The sequence below is a fragment of the Schistocerca piceifrons genome, chromosome 6, assembly GCF_021461385.2.
Source record: "Schistocerca piceifrons isolate TAMUIC-IGC-003096 chromosome 6, iqSchPice1.1, whole genome shotgun sequence".
Taxonomy (NCBI): domain Eukaryota; kingdom Metazoa; phylum Arthropoda; class Insecta; order Orthoptera; family Acrididae; genus Schistocerca; species Schistocerca piceifrons.
Window position 1 is genome coordinate 562,926,277 of NC_060143.1, and position 22,877 is coordinate 562,949,153.

At 43.5% G+C, this 22,877-nt stretch overlaps 1 protein-coding gene across 1 annotated transcript in view; it reads right to left on the bottom strand.

Moving 5' to 3' along the window:
• Window positions 1-22,877, bottom strand: part of LOC124803020 — a 1,344,800-nt gene that overhangs the window by 806,298 nt on the left and 515,625 nt on the right. The window lies entirely within an intron of this gene.

Consider the following 22,877-nt stretch of genomic DNA (forward strand, 5'->3'; position numbering starts at 1 on the left):
CGGGGGATCAGTTCCATTTCTTACCAATTTATGAGGTATGAATCTCTCAATTGCTGTTGCTACTAAATCTCTGAATTTGAGGCACATCTCGACTACATTTGCATAGTCAGTTCGGAAGGAATGGAGATTGTCTCTTAGGAAGGCTTTCAGTGACACTTTATCCGCTTTTTTAAATAAAATTATTTTACGTTTGTTTCTGGTGGATTTGGAAGAAACGGTATTGAGCCTAGCTACAACGACCTTGTGATCACTAATCTCTGTATCAGCCATGATGCTCTCTATCAGCTCTGGATTGTTTGTGCCTAAGAGGCCAAGTGTGTTTTCGCAACCATTTACAATCCGCGTGGGTTCGTGGACTAACTGCTCGAAATAATTTTCGGAGAAAGCATTTAGGACAATCTCGGAAGATGTTTCCTGCCTACCACCGGTTTTGAACAAGTATTTTTGCCAACATATCGAGGGAAGGTTGAAGTCCCCACCAACTATAACCGTATGAGTGGGGTATTTATTTGTTACGAGACTCAAATTTTCTCTGAAGTGTTCAGCAACTTTATCATCGGAGTCTGGGGGTCGGTAGAAGGAGCCAATTATTAACTTAGTTCGGCTGTTAAGTATATCCTCCGCCCATACCAATTCGCACGGAGTATCTACTTCGACTTCACTACAAGATAAACCACTACTGACAGACATAAACACTCCACCACCAATTCTGCCTAATCTATCTTTCCTGAACACCGTCTGAGACTTCGTAAAAATTTCTGCAGAACTTATTTCAGGCTTTAGCCAGCTTTCTGTACCTATAACGATTTCAGCTTCTGTGCTTTCTATTAGCGCTTGAAGCTCAGGGACTTTCCCAGCACAACTACAACAATTTACAACTACAATTTCGACTGTTCCTTGATCCAAGCACGTCCTGTATTTTCTATGCACCCTTTGAGATTGCAGCCCACTCCGTACTTTCCCGAGGCCTTCTAATCTAAAAAACCGTCCAGTCCACGCCACACAGCCTCCGCTACCCGTGTAGCCGCCAGCTGAGTGTAGTGAACTCCTGACCTATTCAGCGGAACCCGAAACCCCACCACCCTATGGAGCAAGTCAAGGAATCTGCAGCCAAGACGGTCGAAAAACCGTCTGAACCTCTGATTCAGACCCTCCACCCGGCTCTGCACCAGATGTGCGCAGTCGGTTCTGTCAACGATGCTGCAGATGCTGAGCTCTGCCTCCATCTCGTAAGCAAGACCGGCAGCCTTCACCAAATCAGATAGCCGCTGGAATCCAGAAAGAATTTACTCACATCCAAAGCGACACACGTCATTAATGCCGACATGTGCCACCACCTGCAGCTGGCTGCACCCTGTGCTCTTCATGGCATCCGGAAGGACCCTTTCCACATCAGGAATGACTCCATCCGGAATGCACACGGAGTGCACACTGGATTTCTTCCCCTCCTTAGCCGCCATGCCCCTAAGGGGCCCCATTACGCGCCTAACATTGGAGCTCCCAACTACCAGTAAGCCCACCCTCTGTGATTGCCCGGACCTTGAAGGCTGAGAATCATCCTCTGAAACAGGGCAGGCAGCTGCATCTGGCTCAGCCAGAGACAGTGCCTGAAACCTGTTTGTCATACGCACTGGGGAGGCTTTGTGATCAGCCTCCGGGGACGTCGTTCGCTGCCTGCCACGCCTTGGAACGACCTCCCAATCAATCACAGGCGAGGGCTCAGCCCCACTGCGGGCAGCAACCGGGGCAACCACAGTGGCAGACCGATCTGGGGACAGACGGGACGAGGTTGACATCCCCGTGATACACAAGTCCGGCTCCCCACAGTGGTGCCCATTGGCAACAGCCTCAAACTGCGCGACCGACGTCAGCGCCGCTTGCAGCTGTGAGCGAAGGGATACCAACTCAGCCCTCATCCGAACACAGCAATCACAGTCCCTGTCCATTCTAATCGATGTTGAACAACAGTTACTGAAACACGAGTCCGTGCCTAGATAACGCAATGGAAGCACGCAAAGAATGTATTAACTAACCTGTACAAATTCCTAACGACTGCGCTACAATCTGCCTGAATTTACGATCACAGTAACTAAAACTCGAAATTACACCTCCTATACGAAACTCACACGCAATTTAAGTAAGAATCTACGAAGTAAACACTAAAGCGCGATGCTACAACTCTCAAATACTATAATACGCCCGAAATTTATGAATTAAACAATGCAAGTACCCAAAAACACGCAAAGAAATTAAGAATTAAACTATGTAAGCTAGGGGTATACGACTTGCTGTTGCAGCTGCTTATCCAACGGCGGCAGGGAGCGCGGTTCCAGACTGAAGCGCCTAGAATAGGCAGTTCACTTGTAGGTTTTGATGTCAGTCGGCTTTTGGGTATCAAAATGCAACATAAATGACAGTATCTTTCGTTCGTACTTAGCTTAAATTTTTATACCGCCAAGGGTCCGTACGCACTTGTATTAGAGGCACTCAAACGGAAGCGAGACAGATACAAATAAAGTAAGTAAACTGTTTGTAAGTAACCACCATAACTGTTAATACATACACTCTGAGACAAGACAGTGCCTTCATGGGAAAGTGTTGCGGTTGCCTACGAAACCATGATTGTACCCAAGCGTGTAGCTCTTCGTCCGAAGCAAGTCCACGGCCAGGAACATCCTTCTTCAAGTCTCCAAACACATGGTAATCTCAAAGGGAGGGACTGGGACTCTACGGAGGATGTACGAGGGCTTCCCAGCGGAAGTTACCAACACAGTCGAAATGACGTTGTCAGCATATGAGTGGGCATATCGTTGGTATTGACCGTCTACTCTCACAGTGGGATAAATGTGTTGAGTGTTATGGCGAGTTTGACGTAACAAGCAGTTACTTACTATTCTTCGTCTCTCTCATTTTCGTTTCACTGACCCTTATACTTATCAATTTAAACTTTATATCTCCACCCCTTCCTGAGAAAAAGGGCTGTTAACAGACGGACAAACAGACGGACAGCAAACTGATCACATGAGGGGTTCTGTTTTTACTGACTGAGGTACGGAATACTAAGAACCATCGTCCAGCTGGCTCGGTTCGTATTATCTCTTGCCCCGAAGCGCCAGAGAAACAGGTGTAGGCATACGTATTCAAATGGAAACTTATGTAAAAAGGCGGAATACGGTGTTGCGGTCGGCAACGCCTATATAAAACAACAGGTGTCTGGCGCAGTTCGAGCATGGTGTTGTTGTCGGCGCACGACGAATGGGACACAGCATCTCCCAAGTAGCTATGAAGTAGGGATTTTCCCGTACGATCATTTCACGAGTGTATCGTGAATAGCAGGAATCCGGTAAAACATCAAATCCCTGACATTCCTGCGGCCGGAAAAAGATACAGCAAGAACGAGACCAACGACGACTGAAAGCAGTCGTTAGCCGTGACAAAAATGCAACACTTCCGCAAACTGCTGCAGATGACAATGTTAGGCCATCAACAAGTGTCAGCGTGCTAACCATTCAACGAAACATAATCGATTTGGGCTTCAGAGCCGAAGACCCACTCGTGTACCCTTGATGACTGCACGACACAATGCCTTACACTCCATGTTGGCCCGTCAACACCGACATTGGACTGTTTATGACTGGTAACACGTGGCGTGGTCGGACGAGAGTCGTTTCAAATTGTGTCGAGCGGATGGACATGTACGAGTATGGAGCCAGCCTCATATCAGCAGGGGACTACTCCTGCTGGTGCAGGCTTTCTAATGGTGCGGGGTGTGTGCAGTTGAAGTGATATGGGACCCCTAATACGTCTACGTACGACTCTGTTAGGTGACACACACACATAAGCATCCTGTCTGATTACCTGCATCCATTCAAGCCCATTGTGCATTCAGACGGACTTGGACAATTCCCGCAGCACAATGTGAGATCCTACACGTCCAGAATTGCTACTCCAGGAACACACATTTGTATTTCAACGCTTCCTCTGTCCACCAAACTCCCCAGACATGAACATTACTGAGCATATCTGGGATGCTTTGCAACGTGCTGTTCAGAGGAGATCTTAACCCCTGGGGACCCTACACTACATAAGACAGGTGTACCAATTTCTTAGCCCTTCAGTGTAAGAGTCCCCTCCCAGACTTACAGGTAGAAACAGTGAACGGCTTTGAAAGCGGAAAAGGAGCATGGCTCCCAAGGGTGAATTAAGGGGGAGCGATAGTGTGACGGACGAAAATATTGCTCAAACTCAGGATTTTTTTTTCTCCGTTCTGGAATTTAGTAGGCAAGTGGGGTTTGCTGCAATGAATAAAGCACACATTTTGTTTTTATTGGTATTTTTATTGAAAAATATTAATGGCTTCACTGTGTAATTTGGATCTTACCGAGGCAGCTCTAAAAGGAGGTAGATCGACGATTATCGCTTTGACTCCGGTTGTGGTTATCTGAAATATGAAATTGACATATCACCCTGATCCTTACGGATGTAAATTTAGATCATAGTAGGGATTGGCAAAAAAAAATGTTTTGACACAATTATAGATTTTTGAAACGTAGGCACTTTTTTGAACCCTCTGTTTTGGCCGAAAAAAATACTAAGTATCAAGATAAGAAAATCGGCTAGAACGAACTAAAGAAAATTCAATTTGCTTCAAGGGAGGCGAAAAATCAGTCAGATCACACGAAAATTGCAGCGTGGGAGACGACAAGCACGCCGAAAAACATGGTTTTGAGAAAAACTCGTTTAAAGTTTGACAAGTATTTATCAGATGTGCTGTTTGAGGTTTTCCTGGTGCTGCATCTGCTTGATAGGTTCCCGGGAATTACGCCGGATAATACTGTAAAAATCGCACAATATTTCAGCGAGACAACTGGCCGCCATCTTCAGGTGCTACTGTCGCGCCGCTGAGAAGCTCGCCAGTTTATATGTTGGCTTTCTAGATCAGCACTGGCTCCAGCGGGGGCGTAACATCATCGAAGACGTTATGCCCCCGGTGGCGCCTACGCCGTTCTAAAAAGCCAACATACAAATTGGCGAGCTTCTCAGCAGCGCGACAGTAGCTCCTGAAGATGGCGGGCAGTTGTCTCGCTGTGAATGTTGTGCGGGTTTTACAATATTATCCGGCGTAATTGCCGAGAACCTATCAAGCAACTATTTATCACATAAAAAAGGGAAAAAGCTTGAAACTTGCGGGGCATCATCGATGCCTGGCCCATAAGAACTATCGGCCCGGCTTGTGGACTGGCGCTTTCTGCTACTTTGGCCTGATAAGCCCTCATATTCGTCCTCAGAGCGCACCGCCGCTGGCGTCTCTATCTTCCACATAATTGGCGCATTTCATCGCCTATTTCGACTTGAAGTGTGTATGCCACGTGCATTAAAGCAGTATGGTCTACATTGAATAGACATACGACCAAATTTGAAGCAATGTTGACAATTTCCCTTCGTCTGGATGTTGTTTTGGACGGTATCTCCAAATGAGACTGTTGAAGCGTTCGTTCACATTTTGAATAAAGTCGCCCAAACAACGCTCCAGCAAATGAGGTTCACTGGAATTCTAAATATGGGCGATGGCATCGATAACGACTTACGGCAACCGGTTCTCTAATGCATAGGCATGCTGTGCACGCTCGCCTTCAAATTATTTTACTTTTACTTTCTAGAGTTCGCGCATAATATTTTGGCGAATAGTTCTTCAATACATTCGAATTCCTTCGTAAAAAAAAAAATTTCGAGTTTTTTCGACCGTCACCACGTCGTTCCCACTTAAGCGGCGGTACTGTCTCAATTCAGCACAGGAGCATCTGTTCCAACAGCGTCGGTTAAGGCAGGCTGAAATAATCCCCAAAGCTGGTCCAAGAGCTATATAAGGTATCAGCCCCATTACTGGACTGGCTCCCCATCGGCAAGCAACCTACTGGAAGCACAAAACTTCTTGCTTTCAAGATTCAACCGGGAAATAATCTTTTGCCCAACACGTTGACGCTATAAATGGATGCAAATATTAAGCGATCTAAGCGGTTTTTTCCGCAAAGTGATTGAAAAATTCCATCATCTACTTCTCTATAGCTTTTGCAGGCGGGGTCTAAAGGCAGCCTCCCGCAATGTGTGGGAGAAGCGTCCGGTGACAGGGCGATCCATCCGGTCGGCGCTCGCAGATTAGGGCCGTAAAGCCGGGGAGTTATGGCCGCGGCAGCAGCGCTGCAGAAGGGCCCACACAGGCTGCGGCCGTTCCATTTACGGCCCCCAGAGCAGGCCACGATGAACTGACGGGCCGCAACCGACGGACTGCCGGTCGCGTGTGGTGGGGAAGCGGCCAAGAGGCGCCTGCCGATCGACACGTAGCGCCCCGAACTCTGCCCTAATTAGTGAATTCCAGTAAACTGACTACCTTTGTTTCCGTAGTATGTTTTGTGTGACGTACTGACGCACAGCACATTATACGCAGAAAACAGAAGAGTTAACACTGAGACCTATGACCTCAGCAGTTGAGTCCCATAGTGCTCAGAGCCAGTTAACACTGAAGCTGATTGATCGTAACCAAAGGTCACTGAGTTTCTTTAATTACCAGTTTATAATTTAATTTCTTTACCTTCGGACATCGGTGTTCAAAATTAAAGCTACAATCGGAAGTCTTGCAAGGTTCCGTTTATTTTGCTTAATATAAACATGTGAATTGCAACATGAATAAGGGTATACAAAAAAGTTCTTCGTTTTCCTCCAAATTAACGGATTTGAGGACCAAGTCAGACAACTGGTTAATGTGCTCAATATGGGTTGTGAACACCTCTGGGAGCAGAACAGGTTTGACGACGACCTACATACCGTCAATCATGTCATCAATCTCACGTTGTGGCAATAACGCCCATTCTTCCTACAGAACTGCTCGCAAGTCTTAGAGAATGGTTGGTGAATGATGACGTGTTGGAACCCGTCTCCATAGTGCGTCCCAGACATGCTCTATGGGATTCAAATCGGGAGAGCGAGCAGGCCACGCCATGCCTGCCACATCTTCCGTTTTCAAGAAAACATCAACCACCCCTGCTCCATGAGGTCGATCATTATCGTCGATCAGCACGAAGTCTGGGTCCACAGCACCTCGTGACAACCGTACATGAGATCCGAAGATCTCCTCACATTACCTGACAGCAATTAAACCATGACGATTCACCCATACTATTTCACGAAGAGGTGTTCGAGCTGTCAACATAATTCCCGCCCACAACATTAGCGATCCTCCTCGATATCCGTCTCTTTGCACTGTGTCTCTGTGCCGAAACCGTGTTTCTTCAGATGTGAATCCGTCAAGAATCACTCTCCAGGCGAAATCTGGACTCACCTCTGGTTCATTGGTTCACTGTTCGACTGCCCATATGGCATGTTGACGCCTCGACTCTAAACGTTCCCTTCTGCGAAGACACGCAAGCAGGTCTCCAACAGTAAAGGCCATTCTGCTGAAGCCTTCTGTACACTCTCTGCCTCGATACAATACGTCCAGCCTCGAGGGGTAGCCACGCGGTCTCAGGCGTCTTGTCACGGTTCGGGCTGCTACCCCCTTCGGAGGTTCGAGTCCTCCCTCGGGCATGTATGCGTGTGTTATCCTTAGTGTAAGTTAGTTTATCTTAGATTAAGTAGTGCGTAAGCGTAGTGACCCATGACCTCAGCAGTTTGGTCCCATAGTCCTTACCACAAATTTCCAATTTTCCAACACGTCCAGTGGATGTTGCGAGGTCTGATGCCAGTTGCCTCGCAGTGCTAAGGCGGTACTGTCGTCACCTTATGGCAAAATAACGATCCTCTTTCTGATAGCAGACGTGGTCGGCCCTGCCGTGGTCTTCGGGATACAATTTCGGTCTCTATAAAATATGACCACATCCGAGAAACAACGTAACGATTCATATTAAGCCATCGGGCCACATCAGTTTGCCACTGTCATGTTTGCTTCCTTTCTATGGCCTTTCATCGCAGGCATCTTCTCTGTGCCATACTGCACCGTCTGTGACTGTGTACACAGAGATTGTGGATGTGGGGCTACCTGGCAAACACTACTGATCCGTGTGCGGCTCGCGCCGGCGCTCGCAGGGTCGCTGAGACGAAGAGCAACGAGTGGAGTATTTGGAGTTGGAGAAATTAATTAGCCGTCCTCCGCTTATTATTATTAATCATTGAATTCCATGTGTTAATTCATGAAGTTCAACCAGCAGTATTTTTCTGCCTAGTGGCCGCCAACACCCCAGTTACCTTTCCTGGAGGTTAGCGTATTTTCGCGGCAGTGTACTTTTCCTCGTCTTGCCGTTGCTGTCCGGTAAGGCGCGTTGTTCGAAAGCCTCCTTGATTGTGGTTCGGATATTTTCTTCTTTTGAACGACCTTGGTCGTAGTGGTTTCTTCTGCTTTGGATGTTCAAAACACTGGATTCTGAAGACGCAGTGCTGTCCACCGGTTCCGCCTTGCCTGGGTTATTTCATCGTTGTGTTGGTTACCAGACGTTGCAAGAGTGTTGGTCTGCATTTAAATTGTCACTAGATTTAGTTGACATCCGGTTAAGTGAATACAACTCTTTGTTGCCTGTCTCATCGTTTACGAAGCTGAGCGACTTTCCCAGGCCTATCCTTGGAGCACTGTCGAAACCCACTTCTCTCTTGATTTGATCAGATTGTGATGATTGTCAATAAGGCCTTCAGCCGTGAATACAATTTACCTTAAGAATTTTTAATTAGACGTTTTGTCTTAATATGATTGTCCTTTCTATAACATTTTAGTAGGAACTGTCTATCTAGGCTTTCAGCTGTAAAATTGTTTTTGAGTTATTAATATTGGGGCCTTCAGCAGACAAATAATTTGAATTTCTGGTCAATAAGGGCTTCAGCCGTGAATGCAATTTGTCTAAAGTATTTTTAATTAGATATTGTCTCAACAGTCAAATTTGATAATTGTTCCTTATTGTCAACCTTATATACAATTGGCTCCAAATAAAGTACACGTGATTTTTTTTAAAAAAAGAAAAAAACTGAGCAACCAACGGTAACTAAGGCCCCATCCACACCGAAGTCTGCCTTTCCCTAAGCAGCGAGTCTCAACTACCCTGATCGATAGGTGTCCTGACGTCATCGTTGGCATGGTGGTCCGTTAACCGGAATGCCATCTTCCGTGAAGAACACGATCGTATGAGGTTTGCTGACAGCATGTATGGTTATATGGTGAATTAGACACAGAACGGGGAAATAGCGGTTTGTTGCATTAATTTTGGACTCCAGTGTATTATGCGGCATAATGTATATGTGATGATATAACGATGATTCTGTAAATAGAGTCCTGTGCCAAATATGCCCCAGACTGGTCCCAACTGGCATTATTTGTGGCACAGCGTATCAGCTGTACGTTATGAACACTAACTACACATAACGGAAACGTAGACTTGCGTGCCTGCATGATACATACAGGGTGTCTCAGGAGACACCCAACATTCAGGGATGCGTCAGAAACGATCATTTGAACGAAAGAGCTTCACCTGGATACAATGCCTCTTTCGAACTATTTCCGAGGCAGAACACATGTACAGGAAATAGAAACTGATCCGCAGTTGAACCCTGGATGACTACTTTTGTAATTTCTTCCCGTTTTAATTAAATGACCGCCAAGATCGATAGGCTTTACGCCACTAGAGCTCTGTTTATGGAGTTGGATGAGGGCTGTGTACACACGCGAGGTGCACTGTTTAATCGGTTCATGAACGCTGCTCCTCTCGTTAGGGAAAGCGCAGAGGCACTCAGAGAGGGAACAAAACAATTTCCCCCAATGCACTGAAGTTGAAAGTGAGATATTTAGAAACTTACATCAAGAGTACTAAAGCTGTAACGTGACGTGTACAATAACACTTAGAAGTGAACGTATGAAAAATATGTATTTTTCAATTGATACATTCTAAAAAGTATATGTTGATGTTTACTAACTTTTCTACATGTGTATATTTGTTAACCTGATAGTGTACCGAATAATACAAAACATAAATATCAAGGTGTTAAATATGTACCATCACGGAAATCATTCCGGGCAGTGCATATTTCCACACGAAGATTTTAGCTTCAAATTGTCTTTCCCATCGTATACCTTATTCCGACAAATCTTCCTGGGACATCCTGCATGGCCATACTGTACGTGTAATCGCGTCTGAGGACAACTCTAGATAGACCAGACCCTAACCATAGTTCTTGAGGAGGACACCAGCCTTTTCAATAGTCATCATTACGATCACTTACAGGGATTGGTCTAATAGCCTGTCCCGTCTTCCACAGCTATAGTTCAGTCCATTAGATTTCGGGCCTACCAGGGTTTATTCTTCTCTCATACAGTATCCCAGCAGTTGCTTGGTCAGTCTTTCTTCAGATATTCCCCTCACGTGGTCTTTCCACCTGTTTTTTATCGTGTGTTTTACCTGTTCAACATTCATTTCTTTTCTGATCGGGTCTTGGCATGCTCCTTTCAGCAACACATATTTTAGTTTTATCGCTCTAAGTGACAACCTAAGTTTCACTCCCATTCAGGAGACGGTGATTTTATGAACTTCCTTTTTCTCCTATCTAACGCTAGTCTTTAAGGTTCTATTAGCAGTCCAACATTTATACTGAAACTAGTAAAGCTTGTTGTCTATATCTCCATTGCTGGTACCATATTTGGGTTCCAAAGTTATTAAAACTGTTAACTTACGTAGTTCTTCAGTTATCATAACAATTTTTGTCTGTGTGGCTCAGATCCTTCAAATGCCACTACCTTTATTTTATTAACTGAGATTTCCGTGCTGTATTCTTTGCCCTCCTGTTAACAGTTTATGTATGGTCAAACCTTCGAAATCCTGAGGAAAATAGGCTCAAATGGCTCTGAGCACTATGGGACTCAACTGCTGAGGTCATAAGTTCCCTAGAACTTAGAACTACTTAAACCTAACTAACCTAAGGACATCACACACATCCATGCCTGAGGCAGGACTCGAACCTGCGACCGTAGCGGTCGCGCGGTTCCAGACTGTAGCGCCAGAACCGCTCGGCCACGAGGAAAATAGGGGATAGCTATAGGGAGAGACAGGTAACATAAAATCTCGTATAATAGCCAAGAGGGAATAGTAAGAGTGCAGAACCAAGAACGAAATACTCGCATTAAAAAGGGTGTAAGCCAGGGATGTAGTCTTTCACACCTACTTTTCAATTCGTACATCGAAGAAGTAATGGTGGAAAGAAAAGAAAGATTCAGGAACGGGATTAAAATTGAAGGCGAAAGGATATCAATGATATGATTCGTTGATGACATCGCTATCCTGAATAAAAGTGAAGAAGAATTACATGACCTGCTCAAAGGAATGAACAGTCTAATGAGTAGAGAATATGTATCAAGAGAAAATCGAAGTAAGACGAAAGTAATGAGAAGTAGCAGAAATGTGAACAGCGAGAAACTTAACATCGGGATTGATGGCATGAAGTAGATGAAGTAAGGGAATTCAGCTACCTAGGTAACAAAATAACCAATCACATACGGGGCAAGGAGGACGTCAAAAGCAGATCAGCATTGGCAAAAAGAGCATTCTAGACCAAGAGAAGTCTACTTATATCAAACATAGGCCTTAGTTTGACGAAGAAATTACTAAGAATGTACGTGAGACGTCCGCTAAACCCGCTGGGTAGAGCAGGTAATAGGATTGTGGAAAGGGTCGAGGATTGAGGTCAGTTTCTGCTTCTAATTGTCATTTGTTGTAATTTAATAACCGTTACAACCAAAGTGACACACAGCGGAATCTTTATCGAATGCAACTCTTTCACGGCTGAAGGCCTCCAACAAGAAATCTTAACAAGATAAAAATCCAATTAAGATAGCAATAAAATAATTGGTTCAAATGGCTCTGAGCACTATGCGACTTAACTTCTGAGGCCATCAGTCGCCTAGAACTTAGAACTAATTAAACCTCACTAACCTAAGGACATCACACACACCATGCCCGAGGCAGGATTCGAACCTGCGACCGTAGCGGCCGCTCGGTTCCAGACTGTAGCGCCTAGAACCGCACGGCCGCTCCGGCTGGCAATAAAATAATTCAAAAAACAACATACGCAAGGTGGAATACAAATGGCTGAGGGCCACAATGAAATTCCAAAATTTTAGATTATATTACCATAGACTCTTAAAGGCAGAAGGCCAACAAGATATCTTAAAAAATCAAAATTTCAATTAAGACAGCAATAAAATAATTTAAAACCCAAAAAAGCAACATATGCAAGGTGCAATACCAATGGCAGAGGGTCGCAATAAAATTTCAAAATATATTACCATAATCTTTAAACGCAGAAGGCCGCAGTGTTTAAGCTTGAAAGAAAAATTTAAAAATTAATTTTGCAAAATTTTAAGAAAACAAAACAAATAACCATAAGCCTAAAATTTAAAACAGCTGATAACAGATAATTAAACATTGGTGGCACTCAGAAAGCCTCCAGGGAGGTCGGTCTGCCCTCGTTCACTTAGGGACTGTACATGATCCGTCGGAACCCAACCAGGGGACAGCCATCGACCGACCGACAAACGACTTGCTTCACGTCAATCAGAACATGAGAACTCAAACCGGCAATGTTACAAACGTGATAATCAACAATGGAGTATGAATTAGCTGTCAAAATTACACACCATGTTGGACAGCTACAGCAGGTGAGGAGAGGACGCTGCCTGAAATTACGTTAGTGGCAAGCGCAGGTAACCAGAACAATAACATCCAAAAGACAGAAAATTCCACTGGTGCACTCAAATCGTAGTCGAACAAAATATTTAACTGCACCGCAGGGTGGCTAAATCTCAGCAGTAGAACCACTCGGTGTTGCTCACCGGAAAACCTCCCCAACAGCAAATCACCGGAGCGAAGAATAGGCGTGGCTTGGGTAGTTGAAACCACTACTCAACTTTGACGTGCTGGGTCGGTGAACCACGAAGCTCGTAGCGTTCGGACAGCTCCACACACGCTCCAACACTGCGCAGGGGCTGACAGCGGCCAAAGCCGACTGCACCGCGCGGAGATAACTTCCCTCGTCCTCAACAACCGACCGACTGACTCCAGACCCCTTGCCGGAAACAATATGCACCAAACCAAAGATAGTACACGGCGCAAATATCGATACACATCACTGATGTCACATTTAGAAGGAAGAAGAACCACGACGCAACCACGACAAGGGCGGGAAACCAAACACAGATAGACAGCAAAGTTCACGGAAACGCACAGTTGGGAGAGAGATCGATGCAGTACGTTTGGAGCACAGCATTGTATAGTAGCGAAAATCGGAACAAAAGAGAGTAGAAATATTTGACAAGTGGTGCTACAGACGTATGTTCAGAATAAGGTGGACTGATAAAGTAGGGAACGAGGAGGTTCTGCGCAGAATCGGAGAGGAAAGGGATGTGTGGAAAACACTGACAAGGAGGAGGCACAGGATGATAGGATATGTCTTAAGACATCAGGGATGATGGAGCTATAGATGGCGAAAACTGTAGAGAACGATAGAGGTTGGAATACATTCAGCAAGTAATTGAGGGTGTAGGATGCAAGCGCTACTCTTGAGATGAAGAGGTTGGCACAGGAGAGAAATTCGTGAAGGACCGCAGCAAACCAGTCAGGAGACGCACAAAAAAAAGAAAAGAACTGGTCAATGTAACTACTTTTCGACGTCAAACGCAGTAAATAAGTTGGTCTGATTTTCCATACTCTCTTATCTTGCTGACTGGTGGGCATTTTCAGAGAATGCTCGTTTCCGTCGCGGTAGGTGACGTGAACGCAGCTGCCACGACGGATTTGGCACCCCGTGTTCTCGGCCCCGGCCTGCGCCCCTGGCCAGCAGAGCTGCTAGCGAGTGATTGCAGCGCAGCGGCCGGCAATTTCTTAGCCTCACCCTCCGGTGTTCCTCAACACCCTTGCTCAGCCGGGGCTCGCCTTGTTCTTCAACCCCTGGACCCGCCTCTCCCCGCGCCCCCTGCCATGACGGAAGAGGATCTTCCTCTGCATCGTACTTGTGTGGAAGGCCTGGAGGAAAGGTCCCGAGCCAATTCTCTTAAACGGTGGAGAATGACGTAATTTAATTCTCTGTACAAACTAAGGAATCGCTCCCGCCGTCCTTTATTCTCGGTCCACTGCAGCGCTCTAAATCATTACCGTTCCTCCCTCTTGCCCTTCTTCCCATTCGTCGGAGGTCTCCCTTTTCTTTGCTTTCACGTTAATTGAAAGGACTGTCTAGTTCCTCTTCGCAAGAGGTGTACTTTCAATGGATTGCCTCCTTCCTGTCTCTGAGAAACAGCTTCCTTGTGTATGAGATCATTATAGAATTCCCGTTCTGTCGTTAATTTATTGTGTTTGCTTAAATGAGGTCCTTCTACACTCTTCTGCGCCTTCTTGTTGTGCGCATTACATTGCATTATCACTGCGGACAGCACCTGGCTATTCTCTTCTCGTAACTTTACGGCGGTACTTACGATTCAAAATTAATTCAACGCGAGGAAGGAAAACAATGTGTCCAGCAGCTTATAAACGTGAAACTCATTAAAAATGATGAGCGAGGCACACAGCTTTCACTTCAGATTAAGGTTCATCGTACCGCGATAACCTTTCAAACTAAGACGCAGCTTTCAATTGCAAAAACAAAAAGGAATTACGTTGCGTTAATGAGCAGTGGTCTCAAAGCCTTGAACGTAAAAACAACTTCCTTTTTTTTTGCATTTTCTTCTGTGCACTAACATCTCTCATTTACACTGTTTTTTGTTAATACTTATCTAGAGCGTAGTGTATATTCTTATGAAGCAGAATGTTTCGCCCCTTACATTCGCGAAAAATCATGAACTTCTACAGACTGACCGTTACAAATTCTAAAATGGCTCTGAGCACTATGGGACTCAACTGCTGAGGTCATTAGTCCCCTAGAACTTAGAACCAGTTATGCCTAACTAACCTAAGGACATCACAAACATCCATGCCCGAGGCAGGATTCGAACCTGCGACCGTAGCGGTCTTGCGGTTCCAAACTGCAGCGCCTTTAACCGCACGGCCACTTCGGCCGGCTACAAATTCTACACATCCACCTCCGTACTAAAATTTCGTATTTTCATGGAACAACAAATAAGTCAAATCTGCAGCACATCATATCTTTTCTCTTGTTTAAAGCTTACAGCTTTTGGGAATCTTAAATTCCTTTTGCTGCGTTTGTGTACTTTGCGCATCACTTCGCAACTGTAAAACTTCACACTAATTTTCTTTATATGAGCTATAGCTCAAGGTGAAAGTGCATCGAATTTTTTTAGATTTCAATCTCTGCTACCAATGTGGGGAAAACGTGTGGGTGTCCAAAGCATGCCAATTGGAGCAATGAATGCCATACATAAATGGTAAACGTCCCTGGTAAGTAAAAACGGTTTTTAATCTATCAGTATCCCTCTTTTGATCTGCAGCTCTTGTGTTTCTTTCGCGTTTGCAGTTAAAATTGTTGGATATAGCTTCTGCCTTTTATGCAGAACTCTGCTTTTTCTTGTTACCCAAACATATTTCAACACCTCTTTGCCATCGTCAGTGCTTTTGTTGTCCGATAAACAAAACCCGGTGATGATGGCACAGAGGTGTTGAAATATGTTTGGGTAACAAGAGAAAACAGTGTTTTGCATAAAAGGCGAAACCTGTAATCCAACAACAGTATCAACATGTAGAAACGTATTATGTATTTTGTATTTACGAAGAAACAAAACTGCAATCAACAACAAGAACACGATCTTATCTCGAAAAAAATGAGAATTGAAATCGATAAAAAGGTTTTTCAGTGCCAATATTGGGAGGCTGCAATGTTAAGGCTGCCGAACCTGGACTCTGTAGACCGATTAAGAGAAGAAACAAAATTGCTTCGAGAAAAGAAGCGGACATCGCAAAGACGCTAACAGTGGAGATCCATTTACTACTCAACTACTGCCAACCAGTCCGCGGATTGGTCACTGCAGAAAGACTCCAGACATCCACTTGGGTTTTATGGAACATACACAGTCATCAGTGAGACTAGCTAAATGTTCTGGACGGCTGATTTTCACTGTGTCCATCCATTAGTAAACTGCAAGTATCACAATTCACTGCAGCCTTGTAAATCTCTCCGCTTGCCGGACGACAAAATTTTAAAATTCGGCTCGCACGTAGCCTGCCCACAGAGAGGAATTAGTCGTGGACGAGACACCGTCGTGTCACGTTCGCTTTGTTTTCAAATAGAATTAATATCGTGTACTCAAACGGTTGTTAAAGCTACCTATTATATTCACGAAATTTATTTGAATTCCAATATATAAAAGTGGTAGCAAAAGAATATCTCTACCATCTGAGTAATTATGATTTGGCTTGCTTGCACGCGGAAACAATACACCGTTCTCACAATGCCAAATAGGGTTATATAACAGTTACGGCAAAAATATATGGCAAGACTTTACAAAAATTTATTGAAAGAACTTGTACATAATTAACTGGAGTATGTAGACTGCGTGTCAATGTAAATCAGTATTGACTTGCACTGATCTGTCTTTAAACAATGGTATGATTCTAGGTCTAGTAAACGACGTTTAGCAACAGTAGGGTAGGACTCTTGTTGAGTTCAGTTGTAAATCAGTTCTGACATTCGTTGAGACACTGCCCTAGTACCGCCTTGGCGTGCTGCCTCTGAGGTAGTCTCCTAACATAACAACTGCTGAGCAAAGCCGTGCGACCGCATACGTCCACTTTTCGCGGATTTACGTCCGCTGGAGAACTCATTGTGTGACATTAGGCGGAAGCTTAAAATAATCCTTGTCAAGTGCGTCCTGTTTTGGAGTTCAACCTTGATAAGTTGCGACTGAGTCACAGGCACCTCGGTGATTTTCTAAGTCGGCTTTGTTCCATATCTTCCGGAGGGCACCAGAATCAACATAAATCTCAAATAATGAGGAATAAAGTCAAGATAATATCTGTATCTTTAGAATAAATGGATGGAAGATTACTGTTTCAGTTCCCGATGTCGACGAGGCCTTTAGAGAGACAACAAAAACTAGGTATGGGGAAGGCAGTGCAAGAAAATCGGCCATGCACTTTCAAAGCAAACTTCCTAGCATTAATTTGTTAGTTATACGTTCCGTAGATCATTTGAACGATATTTTTTTATCGAAATGTTGTAACGACACAGTCTACAGTGTATGTAGTGTACATGAAACAACACATTATTAATTTTGATTCTATTCGTGGAATAGTGACTTTATTTTTTACTGACTACCAGCTTTCACATAGACATTCGTCAATGGAAAAGAAGGAGTTGTCCAGGAGATTGTATTTTAAATTAGATCTATGTCTTGCTTCGTAATCTGTCACGTTTTTATGCAACTGGACAAATGACGAAAAAAAAGTTTTTACTGCCTATTAATCTCCTTTCTGAGCCACTCACAGCTTTCACGATGGGTAATGGTCATTTTTCGACCTAGTGCTTTACGTGTGAACCTCATTGTTCTTCTCAAATTGTGATGGATTATTTACGGCTAATTTCATTAGTGAATATATGTATTGTGACGGCGCAGTTAAAATGCTTAGCTCCTTGAAGAGGTACAGGTGAACACCACATATTATTCTTACTGGTCGCTTCTGTGGAATCAACACTATCTGTCTAAATGATGAGTTACCCCACAAATTATTCCGTAAAGCATTACTGAGTTGAAGCAATGTAAAATACATCAGCATGTCGATATGTTTGTTTCCAAGAGTAGCAATTATACGAAGAGGAAAGGTAGGTGAAAATCTTCTTCATCCAGTTCAAGATTTCATCGGTACCTACACCTAAAAATGTGCAGCGCTGTAACGTATTAACTGACTCCAGCTGCCGGCCGCGGTAGCCGAATGGTTCTAGGCGCTACAGTCTGGAACCGCGCGACGGCTGCAGTCGCAGGTTCGAATCCTGCCTCGTGCATGGATGTGTGTGATGTCCTTAGGTTAGTTAGGTTTAAGTAGTTCTAAGTTATATGGGACTGATGACCTCAGCAGTTAAGTTCCATAGTGCTCAGAGCCATTTGAACCATATTTGACTCCTGCTCATGTGCTGATCAGTTGCTTGTGTGACTCTATATTTTGTACACAATTGTGTGCAGTGTTTTTCCTTTTTTTTTCAAATTTAAGAAGTCAATTTTCAGAAAACAACTTAATAATTATTTATAAATATCATTTACGAACTCTTCTATCACTTTTTCTGTGATGGAATTTGTTATAATACTCGTATAGTCTGAAAAAAGTACCAATTTTGGTTCTTGGATGTTAAGTGGAACTTCGTTCACATATACAAGGAATAGGAGTGCAGCCAAAATTGAACCCAGTGGGACTCCGCTTGTGGTTTCTTTTTCCCCAAGTCACTAAGATTGTCTACCTTTCCGGCGTTGCGTGAATTATTCAGCAGAAACCTTTGCGTGCTCTTCGTTAAGTATGATTCAACACGCTGAGTGTGAAGCAATCAATTCCATAAAACTTGGTTTTCCTAACACGGTAACATAATCTAAACAAACAAATGCCTTACAAAGATCACAAAAAGTACTGGGCTATATATTATCATTTAAGGCTTTACTATTTGACGTGTGAATGTATAAATAGCATTCTCAATCGAGAAAGCCATCTGGAATACACTTGCACGATTTTGAAAAATCATGAAAGATCGATACAAGGTTTCCGGACGGGGATTTTTACCACCGTCCACCCAAGTAAGAAATCTCCATCTCACTCTACTCTTACTTTTACAACTCCTTCAATATCTTTGAGAAAACGACTTCTCCCCTCCCATTATTGGACTGAATACTGCCTTTTTATATCGCCTGCTAGATATTTTTATCGACGTCTCTGCCTGAGTTTAGCTTCTTGTGAACATATACAGAAATTGGACAAAAAATATGTCAACACCTTAAAATTATTGCTTCAACAGAAATGCAAATGCTAGTCGATCCTGCAGGTTAGGATCTCGTATTTGACCTCGAACGACAGTTTTGCAATGTCGTCAATGTGTTGCAACTATTAGTCGTGGTCAGAGGAGTGTTTTGTGTACTTGTGAGTGCTTATGTCGGAGCTAAGTGAATTCGAATTTGGACACACTGTTGGTGCTCTAACGGTGGGTGCTTCCGTAAGCAGAGGAGGCGAAGTGTTTGGTGTTTGAAGAGGCACCGTATGGAACATTTGCACTGCATAGAGGGAAAATGGGAAAATATCATCCGCTAAGTCACAAAGCAGGCGAAAGTCTACGTTGATGGATCGTGGTATAAGGTCTTTGTGGAGGTTTGTCAGTAAAAAAAGACAAGAGTGTGACAGGTACAAACGTCACTGCAGACCTGAATGTCGTACTCACATGTCCCCGTCAGCACTAAAACAGCACGAAGGGAGCTTCATAAGCAGGATATTGGAGAGCGAGTTGAAATTCCAAAATCACTCGTCATCGATGCAAATTTTTGAGTAACAGCGAAAGGTGGAGCGGAAGCCACGAAACCTGGGGCTCGGAGCAATGGAAGAAAGTCATTTGGTATGATGAGTTTTGTTTGACACTGCTTCCAACTCCCAGCCGAGTTTCAGGAATCAGACGTGGTGGGAGTTCGTTGATGATTTGAGCAGCCGTGTCGTGGTGTTCCATGGACCGACGGGTACTCTGCATGATCGCACTACTGCCAAGATTTATGTGAGCACTTTGTCTGATCAGGTACGTCGTATGGTACGACGTTCGTTGGCCAATAGCAAAGCTCTGTTTCAGGAAGACAGGGGCGCTGTTCACACAGCTCGCATTGTCCACTTCTGGTTTTGTGTGCAAGGGGATGAATTGTCGCATCTTCCCTGCTCACCACAGTCACCAAATCCCAATAACATTGAGCATTTGTGGTCTAGTCTGTAAAGAAAGTTGGGTGATCGCTATGCAATTTCATCATTGTTGCCGACTTGCCACTGTTTTGCAGTAGGAATGGTATGAGTTGTCCTTGAAACCGTACGCTAGATGTACTTCTACATTCCGAGACAACTAGAAGCCAGTTTGAATGCCAACACGTTTACACCATAATGCGCATGGTTTTCGGTAATGTATCCATATTTTTGTCCTTCCCCTATATGTAATAGAACATAGGCGTTGATGAGTTCATCGACAGAGGTAGTATGTATCTGCATGATTTTTCTCACTTTTCTGTCAGTGTGAATATATCCTATTTGGTAACAGAAAAGGAAATCCCAATTCTTTTTCTGTCCCAACTCGTGAGCGGGTATGAGACAGTGGTGGGAGCAGGTGGGGAGCTAACCTCTCAAATGTCATCCATGTGGCTACTGAATACTTAATCTGTACGTTGTGTCCTGCGATGTCTCTCTTTACATTCCTTTAATGGACTGATGAAAAGTTTTTGGAAAAGTGAAACTGATTACTTAGTCCAGTACACTGCGCTTCATCAAAATATTTGATAAATCTGTACGAAATGGAAGGAAATTCCGAAAATACGGATGATTATCGCATAACGACGATTTTTAAATAGTTTTATTGAAACAGTAATACACATTTCGATTGTCATTACTTGCAAAAATCGATATCATACCGTAAAACCAAAGAAGAAAAGCACCGTACCATGCAATGTTGGGCCATATCTGTTTCAAGAATAGCTTGTTAGATCGCAGTTACGAACTGTGTGCTCTATGCTACTTCTCACAAGGAACGTACGGACTCTCGATAGGTAAAATGCCCAATTAAAGTTATCTAAAGCAAGGAGTTGTGTCATCTACCATTCATTTAGGCCATTTATTTTGAGGAGCGAGGGATTTAAAGGCTACACGAGCACATCTCAATAAAGAAATAATATGATGACATGAGAAGATAGTTACAGTCCGAAAAGGGTTTTTTCCCTATTTCCTGTGCTTTCTTTTTCTTTATTTTCTGATTTATTTCCTTGGTGCATTGTCAGATTTATTTTAGTGTGAGCCGGCGGCGATGGTCTAGCGGTTCTAGGCGCTCAGTCAGGAACCGCGCGACTGCTACGGTCGCAGGTTCGAATCCTGCCTCGGGCATGGATGTGTGTGATGTCCTTAGGTTAGTTAGGTTTAAGTAGTTCTAAGTTCTAGGGGACTTATGACCACGGATGTTGAGTCCCATAGTGCTCAGAGCCATTTGAACCATTTTTTTTAGTGTGAGTTTTTTAACTTCGATTCTTTGTGCAACTTCGCATCGGTTTACATAATGGAGTTGCTATTAATGGAATACTTATTTTAATTATTTTATGTGTATCTGCATGTGTTTCAACATGGTATTCAGATTAAACTGGAGACTAACTTTGAAAAATGATAAAAAACTGAGCCCTCGTGATCTATTAGTAAACGTAATGTTGTAAAGAATTTTTGTAAAGGCATTGTTAGATTTTTGCTGCTAAATATCACATTGAACTGTATTTTCCCGTAACATACAGAATTTTAATTAAAATACTTTGGTTCATTAAACTACATTTGCTACACACGTTATAATTTTGCAAACCCATTAACTTACAAAAGTATACTCATTTATGCAAATAACTGCCGTTATTATCATTGCAAATAAAGTTATTCGGTCTTTATTTCTCATTTTATATTACTCGCTTATGCACATTTATTTGTGATATTTTCGAGTGTTATTTTCTGCATATGCAAGTTTCCACGTTTTAGTGCCGATTTTCGTGTTAATTATTCTCATATGTTGAGGAAATACGTGCATCGTGTAATGTCTGCTACTATGTTAGTAGATAGCAGTCATTCTCCAATAAACCAGCATGTTTTGGGAAGCGCTTTGGTCGACGGAATTTTTTCTTTTGGCAGATATGTGAAATGCTGTCGTGTTATCGATCTCTAAAAATTGGTTGCATATGTGAGCCTCATATCCAGTTAATCCTACGAGAAGTGAAATGTTTATTGACATATTTGTCATATGGCGAAACCAGGAAATATTAAGAAATACGTATAGTTTACAATATTATAGGTTTAAGCGCAAAGTTAAAATGTTTAAATTCTGAAAAATACTATTTGAATAATACTAAACGGAGAACACTGAAACTGTAAAATTAGGACTATAACTAAAACACATATATTTATTCAGAGTTCACCATCTGGTGGAATGAGCCAACTGATAGCAGAAGGAGCAGCATTAATAAAGTCACTGAACGGTCCTGGACACTTTCCCAGAGGGCAACCCCTGATATTGTGCTGAACAGTTTATTCTTGGGCCCCACAATCGCAGGCTGGAGAGTTTCAGAGTCCCCACTTGTGGATCATAGTATTGTACCTGGCGTGACCAGTTCTTTTCCTGTTCATTCTTGGCCACTCACTTATCTTCAGATGAAATCCTGGTAGACTGAGGGATGGATCTTGAAAAATTTGATGTTTTATTGTTGCAGCATTTCGTCTCTTGCACCAATGTCAAACTACTGCTTGTTTCTCCCCTTACTCCACAGCGTTCTGGAGGAGGGTCATTTGAGACTGTACGAATTTTTAGGACTTCGTGTTAGTTCGGGTGATGCAGCTTCCTACACTCTCGATATTTCGTTTCTTGGCGTCGCAGTTCAGTGGTGGAATTTCTCTGATGGCGTGGCTCAGTCAAGCTATCGATGTAGATTTTAGTGTACCCATAATAGTTCTCATTGATTCATTCAAATGGGTATCTAGTTTCATTCTATGAGCATTGTGTAATCATACTGTCGCACAGTGTTCAGCTACTGTGTACATTAGTGTCAAAGTGTAGTCTGTAGAGCGGATGCTGCAACATCCCAGGTTCAGCCAGCCAGTTCCTTTGTGATGATATTTCGGGTCTTTAAGTGTCTGCCAGTGTTTTCCAGGTGTCATTTATATGTTACACGACGA